The sequence below is a fragment of the Rattus rattus genome, chromosome 11 (genome assembly GCF_011064425.1).
Source record: "Rattus rattus isolate New Zealand chromosome 11, Rrattus_CSIRO_v1, whole genome shotgun sequence".
NCBI classification, from domain to species: Eukaryota; Metazoa; Chordata; class Mammalia; order Rodentia; family Muridae; genus Rattus; species Rattus rattus.
In genome coordinates this window covers 44,739,048-44,754,136 of record NC_046164.1, presented here as the reverse complement: position 1 = coordinate 44,754,136, position 15,089 = coordinate 44,739,048, and the positions used below count along the sequence as shown (strand labels likewise).

General features: G+C 39.2%; 1 pseudogene; it reads left to right on the top strand.

The window, feature by feature from the left end:
* Positions 1-2,363: 2,363 nt before the first annotated feature.
* Positions 2,364-14,750, top strand: LOC116911986 (annotated as a pseudogene).
* The last annotated feature ends 339 nt before the right edge of the window (positions 14,751-15,089 follow it).

Sequence of the window (15,089 nt, the reverse complement as noted above, 5' to 3'; positions counted from 1 at the left end):
TGTACCTTCTTTCCTCATTCCCTCCCCGCTTCCCTCCACATGCCCATGGCCAGTATTTACTTCTCCTCTCTTCTATTCTTCTCTCATTAAAGTTCTCCACATGGAAAAACAAACAAACAAACAAACAAACAAACAAAGCCTGAAAACTTTTGGGATTCAGATATGTTTTCCCATTGTCTTTGACCAGCCTAGATGTAGGAGGGGAAGGGCCTGCTCTGCCACACTGAGGCTGTTGCAGCTGAGGCTGCTGGGGCTGTGCCCTCTAAGTAGACTGATCTCATGTTTTCCCTGTTTGTTTTTTCTTGGCTGGTAAGTCCTAAATGTAGATTGGAAGGAGATGAAGAGGCCAACTTTGAAGAAAAGCTCAAAGCAAGAATAGACTCTTGATAGCATAGGGATGGTCTGCATCTGCTCCACTGGTGGGGAGGCAGAACACAGGAAGTTTGACCACTCTTACTTCATGAAGCCTGGCAGGTGTCAGGCTGTGGGAAGCCTCAGGAACCCCTATATGATCCAGGGTGGAGGAAGTGCAATCTGAGGGGTAGGGATGGCTGGAGCTAACATCAAACACTCAAGTGACAGCAGATGCTGGTGAAGATATGGAGAAAGAAGAACACTTCATTTTGGTGGGATTGTAAGCTGGTACAACCACTCTTGAAATCAGTCTGGTGGTTCCTCAGAAAATTGGACATAGTACTACGTGAGGACTCAGCTACACCACTCCTTGGCATATACCCAAAAGATGCTCCAACGTAAAACAAGGACACATGCTACACTATGTTGATAGCAGCCTTATTTATAATAGCCAGAAGCTGGCTCAACAGAGGAAGATGTCCCTCAACAGAGGAAGGATACAGAAAATATGGACATTTGCACAATGTATTACTACTCTGCTATTAAAAACAATGACTTCATGAAAGTCATAGGCAAATGGATGGAACTGGAAAATATCATCCTGAGTGAGTAACACAACCACAGAAGAACACACAGGATGTGTACTCACTGATAAGTGGATATTAGCCCAAAAGCTCAGCCTACCCATGAAACTATTTACGGACCACATGAAGCTCAAGAAGAAAGACAAAAGTCCATATGCTTTGGTACTTCTTTGAAGGGGTAACAAAATATTCACAGAAAATATGGAGACAAAGTATGGAATAGAGACTGAAGGTAAGGCCACAGGAACTGCTACTTATGGACATCCATCCCACATGCAGTCAACAAACCCAGTCACTATTAGGTTTGCCAAAGGTGCATGCTGACAGGAGACTGATAGAGTTCTTTCCTGAGAGACTCTACCAAAGCCTGAAAAAAAATGAGGCCAATGTCAACCACTGGACTGAGAACAGGGGTTCCCAATGGAGAAGTTAGAGGAAGGACTGAGATGATTGAGGGGGTTTGCAACCCCCACACAAAGAAAATCAATATCAACCAGCTAGAAACCCCAGACCCCCCAGGCCTAAAACACTAACCAAAGAGTTCACATGACCCATGGCTCCAGATGCATATGTAGCAGAGGATGGGCTTGTTGGGCATCAGTGAGAGGAGAGGCCTTTGTTCCTCTGAAGGCAGGATGCCCCAGTGTAAGGTAATGCCAGGGCGGGAGGTGGGAGGGAGGGAGTGGGTGGTTGGGTGGGTGGATGGAGAAGTATCCTCATGGAGGCAGAGGTTAGGGGTATGGGATGGGGGTTTTCCAGAGGGGAAACGGGAAAGGGTGTAACATTCAAAATGAAAATAAATAAAATATCCAAGGAAAGAACAGAAAAAGATTTTAAAATGTACCAATTAAATACCATGCATATTACCTTTGTGCTCAAAATCCTTAAATGGACCATTTCAATACAATTAGCCAACAGGTGATTCTCCAGCCTCTGGATTTGTGAAACATACCTTTTTATATTTTGAGATTACAAAATAAATATACCACCTTTTTTTTTTAACTGTATTTCAAACTCCTTCCCCTTACCTTTTTTAGAGGAATTTTAATCCAGCAATATAACTGCTAGAAAACATACCCTTTTTTCTTTTTTTTCTTTTCTTTTTTTCAGAGCTGGGGACCGAACCCAGGGCCTTGCGCTTGCTAGGCAAGCACTCTACCACTGAGCTAAATCCCCAACCCCTTTAATCATACCTTTAATCCCAAAGGGTGTAAGGTTAGTTTGGAGAAAGTAACAATCATATTTGAAAGTGATACCTAATTGATTAACAGCCAAAATGACAAATCAGAAAAGATTTGACAGAATGAGTCAGATTTAGGATAAACTGAGCTCTGATTAGAACAAACAAGAACAGGATATTATTTAAGAGCAGTGCAGGAAAAGAGAGATGAGTTCAAGTTGGTTCATTCAATTCAGTCCAGGTCAATGGAGTTCAGGTAAGTGGAGTCCATTGAGTTCAGTCAGTGCAGTTTGGTACAGTTCAGTTCAGTAAATTAGAAGAGTGCAGTGGAGTTGAGGTTGTTGGTAAGTCCATAAAAGATAGCTCAGGTTACTAGAGGTGGTTGAAGCCATAGAATTGGCTTTGTTGTTCATATGAGGTCTCAAGCCCCTTCAAACTCTTTCGGTTCTTTCTAAGATTCCTTCAACGAGGGTCCGGTTCTCAGTTCAGTAGATCTACATGCGGTTCCTTTTGGCCTGAACTTCTTTGCTTCATCCATCTTATCAAGTTTGGTGGCTGTATGTGTATGGGCCACTTGAGGGGCAGGCTCTGAATGGGTGTTCCTTCTGCCTCTATTCTAAATTTTGCCTCCCTATTCCCTCCCAAGAGTATTCTTGTTCCCCTTTTAAAGAAGGAGTGAAGCATCCATATTTTGGTCATCCTTCTTGAGTTTCATGTGGTCTGTGCATATAAGGTAATTCAAGCATGTGGGCTAATATCCTCTTATCAATGAGTGCATACCATGTGTGTTTTTCTGTGATTGGGTTACCTCACTCACAATGATACTTTCCAGTTCCATTCATTTGCCTATGAATTTCATAAAGTCATTGTTTTTGATAGCTGAGTAGTAGTCCACTGTGTAGATGTACCACATGTTCTGTATCCATTCCTCTATGAAGGGCATCTGGGTTCCTTCCAGGTTTTGGCTATTATAAATAAGGCTGCAATCAACCTACTGGAGCATGTGTCTTTGTTATTCTTTGGAGCATCTTTTGGGTATATGCCCCAGAGTGGTATATCTGGGTCCTAAGGTAGTTCAATGTCCAATTTTCTGAGGAACCGCCAGACTGATTTCCAGAATGGTTGTATTCGTCTGCAATCCCACCAACAAAGGAGGAAGGTTCCTCTTTCACCACCTCCTCACCAGCAACTGCTGTCTCCGGAATTTTTGATCTTAGCCATTCTGACTGGTGTGAGGTGGAATCCCAGGGTTGTTTTGATTTGCATTTCCCTTATGACGAAAGAAGTTGAACATTTCTTTAGGTGCTTCTCAGACATTTGGCATTCCTCAACTGTGAATTCTTTGTTTAGCTCTGAACCCCATTTTTAATAGGGTTATTTGTCTCCCTGCAGTCTAACTTTGCAAGTTCTCTGTATATTTTTAATATAAGCGCTCTATCAGTTGCAGGATAGGAAAAGATCTTTTCCCAATCAGTTGGTTGCCATTTTCTCCTAACAATAGTGTCCTTTGCCTTTCAGAAGCTTTGTAGTTTTATGAGATCCCATTTGTCGATTCTTGATCTTAGACCATAAGCCATTGGAGTTCTGTTCAGGAAATTTTCTCTAGTGCCCATGTGTTTGAGATTCTTCCCCACTCTTGCTTCTATTAGTTTGAGTGTATCTGGTGGAGGTCCTTGATCCACTTGGACTTAAGCTTTGTACAGGGTGAGAAGAATGGATCGAACTGCATTCTTCTACATGCTAACCTCCAGTTGAACCAGCACCATTTGCTGAAAATGCTATTTTTCTTCTTTTGGATGGTTTTATCTCCTTTGCCAAAGATCAAGTGACCATAGATGTGTGGGTTCATTTCTGGGTCTTCAATTCTATTGTGGTGGTCTATCTGTCTGTCTCTGTACCAATACCATGCAGTTTTTATCACTATTGCTCTGTAATACTGCTTGAGTTCAGGGATAGTGATTCCCCCGGAATTCCTTTTATAGTTGAAGATAGTTTTATAAATCCTGTGTTTTTTGTTATTCCAAATGAATTTGCAAATTTTTCTGAATTTTGATGGGGATTGTACTGAATCTGTAGATCACTTTTGGTAAAATGGCCATTTTCACTATATTAATCCTGCCAATCCATGAGTACAGGAGATCTTTCCACCTAATGAGATCTTCTTCAATTTCTTTCTTCACAGTCTTGAAATTCTTATCATACAGATCTTTCACTTGCTTGGTTAAAGTCACACCGAGGTATTTTGTATTATTTGGACCTAATATACAGGGTGTTGTTTCCCTAATTTCTTTCTTTTTTTTTTTTTTTTTATTAATTTGAGTATTTTTTATATACTTTTCGAGTGTTATTCCCTTTCACGGTTTCCCGGCAAACATCCCCCTCCCCCCTCCCCTTCCTTATGGGTGTTCCCCTCCCAAACCTCCCCACATTGCTGCCCTCCCCCCAAACAGTCTAGTTCACTGGGGTTTCAGTCTTAGCAGGACCCAGGGCTTCCCCTTCCACTGGTGCTCTTACTAGGATATTCATTGCTACCTATGAGGTCAGAGACCAGGGTCAGTCCATGTATAGTCTTTGGGTAGTGGCTTAGTCCCTGGAAGCTCTGGTTGCTTGGCATTGTTGTACATATGGGGTCTCGAGCCCCTTCAAGCTCTTCCCGTTCTTTCTCTGATTCCTTCAACGGGGGTCCTATTCTCAGTTCAGTGGTTTGCTGCTGGCATTCACCTCTGTATTTGCTGTATTCTGGCTGTGTCTCTCAGGAGCCATCTACATCCGGCTCCTGTCAGTCTGCACTTCTTTGCTTCATCCATCTTGTCTAATTGGGTGGCTGTATATGTATGGGCCACATGTGGGGCAGGCTCTGAATGGGTGTTCCTTCACTCTCTGTTTTAATCTTTGCCTCTCTCTTCCCTGCCAAGGGTATTCTTGTACCCGATTTAAAGAAGGGTGAAGCATTCACATTTTGATCATCGGTCTTGAGTTTCATTTGTTCTAGGCATCTAGGGTAATTCAAGCATTTGGGCTAATAGCCACTTATAAATGAGTGCATACCATGTATGTCTTTCTGTGATTGGGTTAGCTCACTCAGGATGATATTTTCCAGTTCCAACCATTTGCCTACGAATTTCATAAAGTTGTTGTTTTTGATAGCTGAGTAATATTCCATTGTGTAGATGTACCATATTTTCTGTATCCATTCCTCTGTTGAAGGGCATCTGGGTTCTTTCCGGCTTCTGGCTATTATAAATAAGGCTGCGATGAACATAGTGGAGCACATGTCTTTTTTATATGTTGGGGCATCTTTTGGGTATATGCCCAAGAGAGGTATAGCTGGATCCTCAGGCAGTTCAATGTCCAATTTTCTGAGGAACCTCCAGACTGATTTCCAGAATGGTTGTACCAGTCTGCAATCCCACCAACAGTGGAGGAGTGTTCCTCTTTCTCTGCATCCTCGCCAGTATCTGCTGTCACCTGAGTTTTTGATCTTAGCCATTCTCACTGGTGTGAGGTGAAATCTCAGGGTTGTTTTGATTTGCATTTCCCTTATGACTAAAGATGTTGAACATTTCTTTAGGTGTTTCTCAGCCATTCGGCATTCCTCAGCTTTGAATTCTTTTTTTAGCTCTGAACCCCAATTTTTAATAGGGTTATTTGTCTCCCTGCAGCCTAACTTCTTGAGTTCTTTGTATATTTTGGATATAATGCCTCTATCTGTTGTAGGATTGGTAAAGATCTTTTCCCAATCTGTTGGTTGCCGTTTTGTCCTAACCACAGTGTCCTTTGCTTTACAGAAGCTTTGCAGTTTTAGGAGATCCCATTTGTCGATTCTTGATCTTAGAGAATAAGCCATTGGTGTTTTGTTCAGGAAATTTTTTTCCAGTGCCCATGTGTTCCAGATGCTTCCCTAGTTTTTCTTCTATTAGTTTGAGTGTGTCTGGTTTGATGTGGAGGTCCTTGATCCACTTGGACTTAAGTTTTGTACAGGGTGATAAGCATGGATCGATCTGCATTATTCTACATGTGGACCTCCAGTTGAACCAGCACCATTTGCTGAAAATGCTATCTTTTTTCCATTGGATGGTTTTGGCTCCTTTGTCAAAAATCAAGTGCCCATAGGTATGTGGGTTCATTTCTGGGTCTTCAATTCTGTTCCATTGGTCTATCTGTCTGTCTCTGTACCAATACCATGCAGTTTTTATCACTATTGTTCTGTAACACTGCTTGAGTTCAGGCATAGTGATTCCCCCTGAAGTCCTTTTATGGTTGAGAATAGTTTTAGCTATCCTGGGTTTTTTGTTATTCCAGATGAATTTGCAAATTGTTCTGTCTAACTCTTTGAAGAATTGGATTGGTATTTTGATGGGGATTGCGTTGAATCTGTAGATCGCTTTTGGTAAAATGGCCATTTTTCTCTAAGGGAGTTCTTCACGTCTTTCTTGAAGTCCTCCAGCATCATGATCAAATATGATTTTGAAACTAGATCTTGCTTTTCTGGTGTGTTTGGATATTCCATGTTTGTTTTGATGGGAGAATTGGGCTCCGATGGTGCCATGTAGTCTTGGTTTCTGTTGCTTGGGTTCCTGTGCTTGCCTCTCGCCATCAGACTATGTCTAGTGTTACTTTGTTCTGCTATTTCTGACAGTGGCTAGACTGTCCTATAAGCCTGTGTGTCAGGAGTGCTGTAGACCTGTTTTCCTGTTTTCTTTCAGCCAGTTATGGGGACAGAGTGTTCTGCTTTCGGGCGTGTAGTTTTTCATCTCTACAGGTCTTCAGCTGTTCCTGTGGGCCTGTGTCTTGAGTTCACCAGGCAGGTCTCTTGCAGCAGAAAAGTTGGTCTTACCTGTGGTCCCGAGGCTCAAGTTCACTCTCGGGGTGCTGCCCACGAGCTCTCTGCGGCGGCAGCAACCAGGAACATCTGCACCGCCGTTTCCGGGGAGCTTCAGTGCACCAGGGTTCCAGATGGCGTTTGGTGTTTTCCTCCGGCGTCCAAGTTGTGTGCAGAGTGCAGTCTCTTCTGGTTTCCCAGGCGTGTCTGCCTCTCTGAAGGTTTAGCTCTCCCTCCCACGGGATTTGGGTGCAGAGCACTCCCCTAATTCCTTTCTCGGCTAGATTCTCTTTTGTTTAGAGGAAGGCTACTGATTTATTTGAGTTAATTTTATACCTAGCCACTTACTGAAGGTGTTTACCGGGTTTAGTAGTTCTCTGGTGGAACTTTTGTGATCACTTAAATATTCTATCATATCATCTGCAAATAGTGATATTTTGGCTTCTTCTTTTCATTCTGTATCCCTTTGATCTCCTTTCATTGTCTGATTGCTCTGGTTAGCACTTCGAGAACTATACTGAATAAGTAGGGAGAGAGTGAGCAGCCTTGTGTAGTCCCTGATTTTAGTGGGATTGCTTCAAGTTTCTCTCCATTTAGTTTAATATTAGCTACTGGTTTGCTGTATATGGCTTTTACTATGTTTAGTTAAGGGCCTTGCATTCCTATTCTTTCCAGGACTTTTATCATGAAGGGGTGTTGAATTTTGTCAAATGCTTTCTCAGCATCTAATGAAATGATCATGTGGTTTTGTTCTTTCAGTTTGTTTATATAATGGATCACGTTGATGGTTTTCCATATATTAAACTATCCCAGCATAGCTGGGATGAAGTCTACTTGATCATGATCGATGATTGTTTTGATATTCTCATGTGGCTCATACATATAGAGCCACCAAACTAGACAAGATGGATGAAGCAAAGACGTGCAGGGCAACAGGAACCCAGTATAGATCTTTCCTGAGAGACACAGCCAGTATATGGCAAATACATAGGCGAATGTTAGCAGCAAACAATCAATTGAGAACGGAACCCCCGTTGAAGGAATCAGAGAAAGGACTGAAAGAGCCTGAAGGGGCTTGAGACCCCATATGAACAACAATTCCAACCAACCAGAGCTTCCAGTGACTAAGCCACTACCCAAAGATTATACTTGGACTGACCCTGGGCTCCAACTCTATAGGTAGCAATGAATAGCCTAGTAAGGGCACCAATGGAAGGGGTGGCCCGTGGCCCTGCCAAGACTGAACCCCCAGTGAATGGGATTGTTGGGGGGAGGGTTGTAATGGGGGGAGCATTGGGGAGGGAAACACCCATATAGAACGGGAGGGCAAGAATTAGGGGAATGCTGGCCTGGAAACTAGGAAAGGTAATAACAATTGAAATGTAAATAAGAAATACACAATTTAATAAAGATGGAGAGAAAAAAAAGGAGCCAGAAGATAAAAACAAGCTTAATTTGAGGACAAGGAGAACAACTCATTTTAAAGCCTAGAGAAGCATTGAATCAATAACCCCAAAGAGGCCTTTGAGCTAGAACAGCTAGGTTGAACCAGCCAGCCAGTATTCAGAGAGAATTAGAAAGGCTGAGCTCTTTCTGAAACAGCATTTACATCAGGACAATAAAAGTTACTGTTACATTTTATTGTATAGCTCAGGAATAATTGCAGAAGAATGAATGGAAAAAAAATTAAGATCCGAGTAAAAGTGATTTTGCTGAGAAATTTTGTCTCCTTGCAATGTCTGAGTCTTCATCCACAGAGTCTCAAGTACATGACTGCCTATCCATGAACTGAAAGAGAACAGCTACAGCAGACATGCACATAGAATTTTATGCTCTCTTCATTACTGATGCCATCATATACCATTTGTTCCCCATTCCCAAGAGTATTTCCTCCTGCTTTCCTCACTACCTGATACCTATCTTTCTTGTGAAATTCTTCTCCTTTTTCGTTATTGCACTTAATATCTTTTTTCAATATTTTGCTCAAATGAGTTTCTGTGAACATATTGCCCTATGGCCACATGGACAGATTCTAAAATCTTATCAAAAGCCATATACCAAAATGTGTATAGGCAGCACTAATATGACAAAATAAGTTTCAATTAAATCAAGACACAAAGTTTTACAAGTGTGGCCGAAGGCTAGATGTTAAAGGCCATTAAGAATAGTGTTAATATGACATATTGCAATGAATGAAATTATCAAATATTTATAAAATATTTTAAAACATTTAAGTACAACTATCTTTCACTGATCTCTATTTTAAAATGTGAACAATATTTCCTTTGTAGCAAATCACATTTTAAAAGTTAATATATTCATCATGATTTTAAAATTTTTAGTTGGTTGTTAAGATTTCATACAAGTATAAAATGTATTTATATCATAGCTACCCCAAACACTACCTCTACTTTTTCCCTAGAACATTCTTCTCCCAGAATGCCCTGATGATCTTCATATTTTGTTTAGGAAAGTGACCTGTCCAGCAGGTCCAGTTATTCAGGGTTCTGAAGAGGCACTACTTGAGGGTCAAAGGCGGGGAGAAAAGAAAGAGACCAAGCAAAGTTCTGTTGTCAAGGTCTCATTTATTGAGTGGAATGTACAGCATTTAAAGCTCTGAGGCAGGAATTGAAGCTTAGGGTGGGGGAGTATTGGGAAGTGCCCAGGGATATAAGGTGAATCGCTAAACTGCAAGATATCCTCCTTAAACAAAGAGGCAACAGTCTTCCAGGGACATGTTCTTTGAAAAGGTCAAGCCCTTCTCAGGAATCTGCTCAGGGCAGGGCACTAGCTTTGCTCAGTCTGAAACATCCTGTGATTGTTCCCTGAATCTTCCTGGGAAAGGCTTTTGTCCAACAATCTCATAATCTTACAGCATCCATCTTAGGGGTGAACATCTGTGGCCATACAGCCCAGAGTCAAGTATACACCTTAAGCTATACAGTCACAAAGCAGCCAGGCCCAAATCCAATACGGCTCCCTAAAGAAAAGTAGTAGTTTAAATTCATGCAGTTGTATATTTTGTTCCCTTAAAACATTATAGCTAATAAAACATATCTAACAAATTGTGAACTTCTATTTTATTGGGCATAGTATAATTTTAAGAAACAGGAAAGTTAAATTTAAGAATGAATTTGAAATTTATTTTATCTGAAAACATTTTCTTTAGTGGTACCCCAATTTGCCATGGCAATTGATTGAGTAAAGTACAACCCTCAAATGAAAAGGTTTCAAATGATTTTTTTATAGATTTAGCAAATTAAAACCTTCATGGGTACACAATCAATGTTTTGTTTGCCAAATTTATACACATGATTTTCATTTGCTCCTATAAAGCTCACATTAAAGGTTCAAATCTATTCTGAAGACTGCTATGTTTTCAAGTAAACTTTTCTTGAAAATACTACTGTGTTTGTAGATCTCTGTGGGAGTATAGCTTCACGTCTTCTCCAATTCTATGATCCCTTAGTGATATAGATTGTATTATAACTGTTCCTACAACTCAAGAGGACTCTCATGGCTTTGGAGTTATTATTTCTCTTCATTGTTGCTGTTTTCTCCTTGCCAGGCACTGATTGATTCCAAATCAACCCTCCCTTCTGGGAGTTTGCACATTCTAACAATTGAACAGCTGTCTTAGGTAGTGGTGTTTCTATAACTCTCAGCAGGCACTCACACTATTAATACCATTTTACATTTCTAATAGGAATATTCTTAAACACCACAAATCCTAATTATTTGAGCAGCAGTGGGCCTTAATTCATAACAACTACTTCTGAAAACAAAGACCTTTGCTACTTGGCACAGAACCCCTATGAGCTGCCCTCCCCTTTTATCTGAGGGTGAACATCATCTATGGAAAGACTGCTGCCTGGGAGGTGATAATTACCCTTCTGAGCATCATGGAAACTCCCTGGTGCTACATGACGATGCAGTTAGCAAACTCATACTTGCTAATCTCTCCTTGCCTCCTCATGTTCACATGTTCCCAAATTATCTAATCATCACTTTATTTTGGAGGAAAGATCAAAAGTGTATGACTCATGCTTATATTCTTAAATTTTTCCCTTTGAAAGGAAGATATCCCACTGACATTATGTACATGCATTTATTGAGCAACATTTTTTGTTCTGAAATAAAAAGCAATCCTATTTATCTAAATACTCAAATATTTATCCTTTTCTTAAGTTCTAAAGAAAAAGCAGACTATTGTAATGCTCTTACAATTGATGAAAAAGAAGCCACGAATTTGAAGGACAGTGTTAAGTAAACTACAGAAGGATTTCCAGGAAACAGAGGAAAGAATAAATGTTGAAATTAAAATAAAGTATAAAATATTAAAAATTTATGCTTAATGATTTTTACTAAATATGGCATTTAAACTTTACATAGTTATGTGAAACAAGTTTGTATTGTAGCACCAAATACACACTTCTATTTGGCAGTAGTCACAATGCATGTTTAAATTTCATTTTTCAAGTAAATTGGAACAGATATTAAATATAGAATCATCACATGTTCCATATATGAGAATATAGAAATATGCTATATGCTTATATTTAGTGAATACTTGAATAGATAAAAACATATGAATTAAGAGCATTATGCTACCATGATGCTCTCTGTTAAATTTTTACAAAGGTTGGGTGAATAGTTCTAGAGCAAAGTTTTGTGAAAAACCATGTACCAAAGCAGTATGATTTGTTGTTATATGTGGGAACATCTTTTGGTCATGTGTCTAGTAGTGGTATAGCTGGGTTTTCAGGTAGAACTATTTCCAATTTTCTGGGGAACTGCCAGATTGATTTCTGAAGTGGTTTTACTAGCTTGCAGCCCTAGCAGTAATGGAGGGGCATTCCTCTTTCTACACATCCTCACCAGTATCTGTTCTCATCTGACTATTTGATCTTTGTCATTCTAATTAGTGTGAGGTAGAATATCAGGGTCATTTTGACTTGCTTTTCCCTGATAAATAAGGATATTGAACATTTCTTTAAGTGCTTCTCAGACATTTGAGATTCCTCAGTTGAGAATTCTTTGTTTAGCTTTTTACCCCTTTTTTGAATAGGGTTATTTGATTCTCTGAAGTCAACTTCTTGAGTTCTTTGTACATTTGGATATTAGCACTTTATTGGATGTAAGGTTGGTAGAGATCTTTTCCCAATCTGTGAGTTGCCGTTTTGTCCTGTTGACAATGTCCTTTGCCTTACAGAATCTTTTCAATTTTATAAGGTCCCATTTGTCAATTGTTTATCTTACAACATGAGCCATGGGTGTTCTGTTTGGAAAATTATCCCCTCTGCTGATATGATCTCTAAGCTTATTCTGTATAGACCGTCATTGCAATGTAGTCCACAACTTAGGTCAGAAGAAGGCTGAAGGAACTGATTCCTCTTTTTATCATTTAAATTTTTTTGTCTGGTTTTTAAATAATAGTATATTTTATCACTTCTCCCTTTTGTTTCTTTTTCTAAATCTTCCTATACACCCTTCCAACCTCCCTTAAAATTTAAAGCCTCTTTTCTAGCAAACTGTAATGGCACACATATATGTTTATACATATATATTCCTAAATATAACCTCCCCAGTCTATAAGATGTTACTTGTATTTATATTTTCAGGCATGACCATTAGAATGTATTCTAGCTACCAGTACTCCATGTCTACTGATTGAAGTAGTGGTGGATAAATTTTACAATGACACTACTTACTTGAAAATTGCATAAATGTAGATAGAACACACTAGCACATACACACACAAGACATGTGGAAATGAACCTATAAAAATAAACAATGAAAGCTTTCATTATTCAAATGCTTCTTTTGTCTCTATATCCTCTCATCCTTCATCATATATAGCTAGGAGAAAATGGAGAATTAAAGAGAAAACAGCAGGAAAAACAAATGTTTACCTTTGTGCTTTTAATTTTTTTTCACAGCAATATTTAAAATTATAATAAATACTCTAATTAGATCTTTAACTTCTCCAAAGGTCCATGTGGTAAGGCCTCAGTGTAGTTGCTGAAACTTTAGGATACAAATTCTAATAGGAGGTCCTCATGTTAATAGGCTTGTGCTCTTGGAGGGAATACTGTTATACTATTTAGACCCTTACCTTATTTTTTCCTCCCTAGACTAAAGGAATACATTTTCACTCAGGCACATGCTCCCACAATGATGACCTTATTTGCCTCCCATAGGCCTTTAAGGAAGGACACATTGTCTTGGAATAAGACACTCTAAATCTGTAATACCACAATTAACCATTATTCTTTATATTGTTCCAGTGTCTAATTTAGTAGTAGAAGGTTGATGACCATAATAAGACAAAACAGAAGACTTAGATCACTTCATGCTACAATTAGTTCTGTGTCTAGAAGGAGAATAGACTAGAATATTTTGGAAACAAAATTTTCCTTTGAATGTTGGACCATGAGATTTCTCTTTATAGGATTTCTTTTTGATGAACATTTACTTTGGCATACAGTTCACTTCTAAAGGTCAATTCTGCCTTTTGTGTTATTCTCATCCACAAGAGCTATTGCTGAAATCTAATCATGTTTTATACTTTGTCATTCTGCAGGTATTTTAAGGTAGCTGCTCCCCATCACAAAAAGTCAAGAAAAAGCTCTAACTATTTTGAAACCTGACTGTACTAACTTATTAAATGTGCGACATCCCTAGACTAGATATTCTAATAATAAGATATAAGTGAATAATTAAGAATATGTTGTTACAAAATTTAGTCAGTTTAAATACTTTTACAGGAAGATGACACTATATGCAATTTTCATTTATCTTTTCAATATAATATCAATATTATCAATACTTTTCACATATATAAAATTGTAGAAAAAGTATTAGCATTACTTACCAATTTATTCACTAACTGAAATGCCATAAATATATTCCTCTATACCTCCAATCTGATACTCCTTAATTACAATCCGGTCTGAGCAAAGCAAGCTATTGGGCCAGTGACAGCCTGGAATTAAGATGTTTTTGGTACCCTGGTTGCTCTGCGGCTGTCATTCTACCACAAAATGAATATATTGCATCGCAAATGATATGGATATTGTTTGGACTACCATGAGAAAAAGAGAAGGAAAGAAGGTTGGGAGGTCCATGAACATTCAAAGAAGGAAAAAAAAATGGCCTGAGGACTAAGCTCTACCATAAACAGTGCCATGCCTAGAAAATACAAATGAAAATGACCATTAAGATGCATGAAAGGGAAAGACCAAGCAGAAGGATGACAAGAAGACTCTACAGGGAGGAGTCCCTCCCTATCTGCTAGACAGAGAGGGACAGTGGAGAACTAAAGTACATTTCAACATGACTAAGCAGAAATGCAAAGAAAAGGCAGGAAAATGCGACTCCCTCTACTCAAAGTTTGTGCCCAAGGAGAAACAAAAGTATTGAAAGTTATTCAATCAGGAAAACAAAAAAAGAAGGCATGAAAGAGAATGGTTACAAAAGTCTGCTTTGTTGGTGATGGTTTTACAAGAAAACCACCTAAATATGACAGGTTCATTACAACAATGGGTCTACGTTCCAAAAACGCCCCTGCCATACACCCTGAGCTGAAAGCTCCTTTTCTCCGCCTATACTTGGTGTGAAAAAGAATCCATCATCCCCATTATACACAACCCTAGGTGTGATCTCCAAAGGTATAGTCATTGAAGTGAATGTGATCGAGCTGGGTCTTGTGACACAAGGAGGCAAAGTTACTTGGGGAAAGTACAAGTATGCTCAAGTTGCCAACAATCCTGAAAACAATGGGTATATAAATGCAGTCTTTCTGGTTTGACAGTGACTTCATACAAGTTATTCCACTCACTATGGAAGACAGCATAAACACTCTCAGGAAAACACCATCACTGTGATTTTTCTGAAATACCAAACAGGCTTAACCCATGTGCAGTCATCAAGAAGTATTTATAGAATTGTAAAGGAAAATAAAACACTGCACTATTAAAAGCCAAACAACGAAACAAACACCAAACAAACAAACAAACCCCCAAAAGCCCAATAGTAATGTGTTCCAGTTTTTTCCATCATAGGTGTTATCTTGGCCAGAAGATAAAGTATCCCTTACATTTCAAGAATTCCTAATCAATTTTTAGTCCAGATAGCCAACTATATTAAT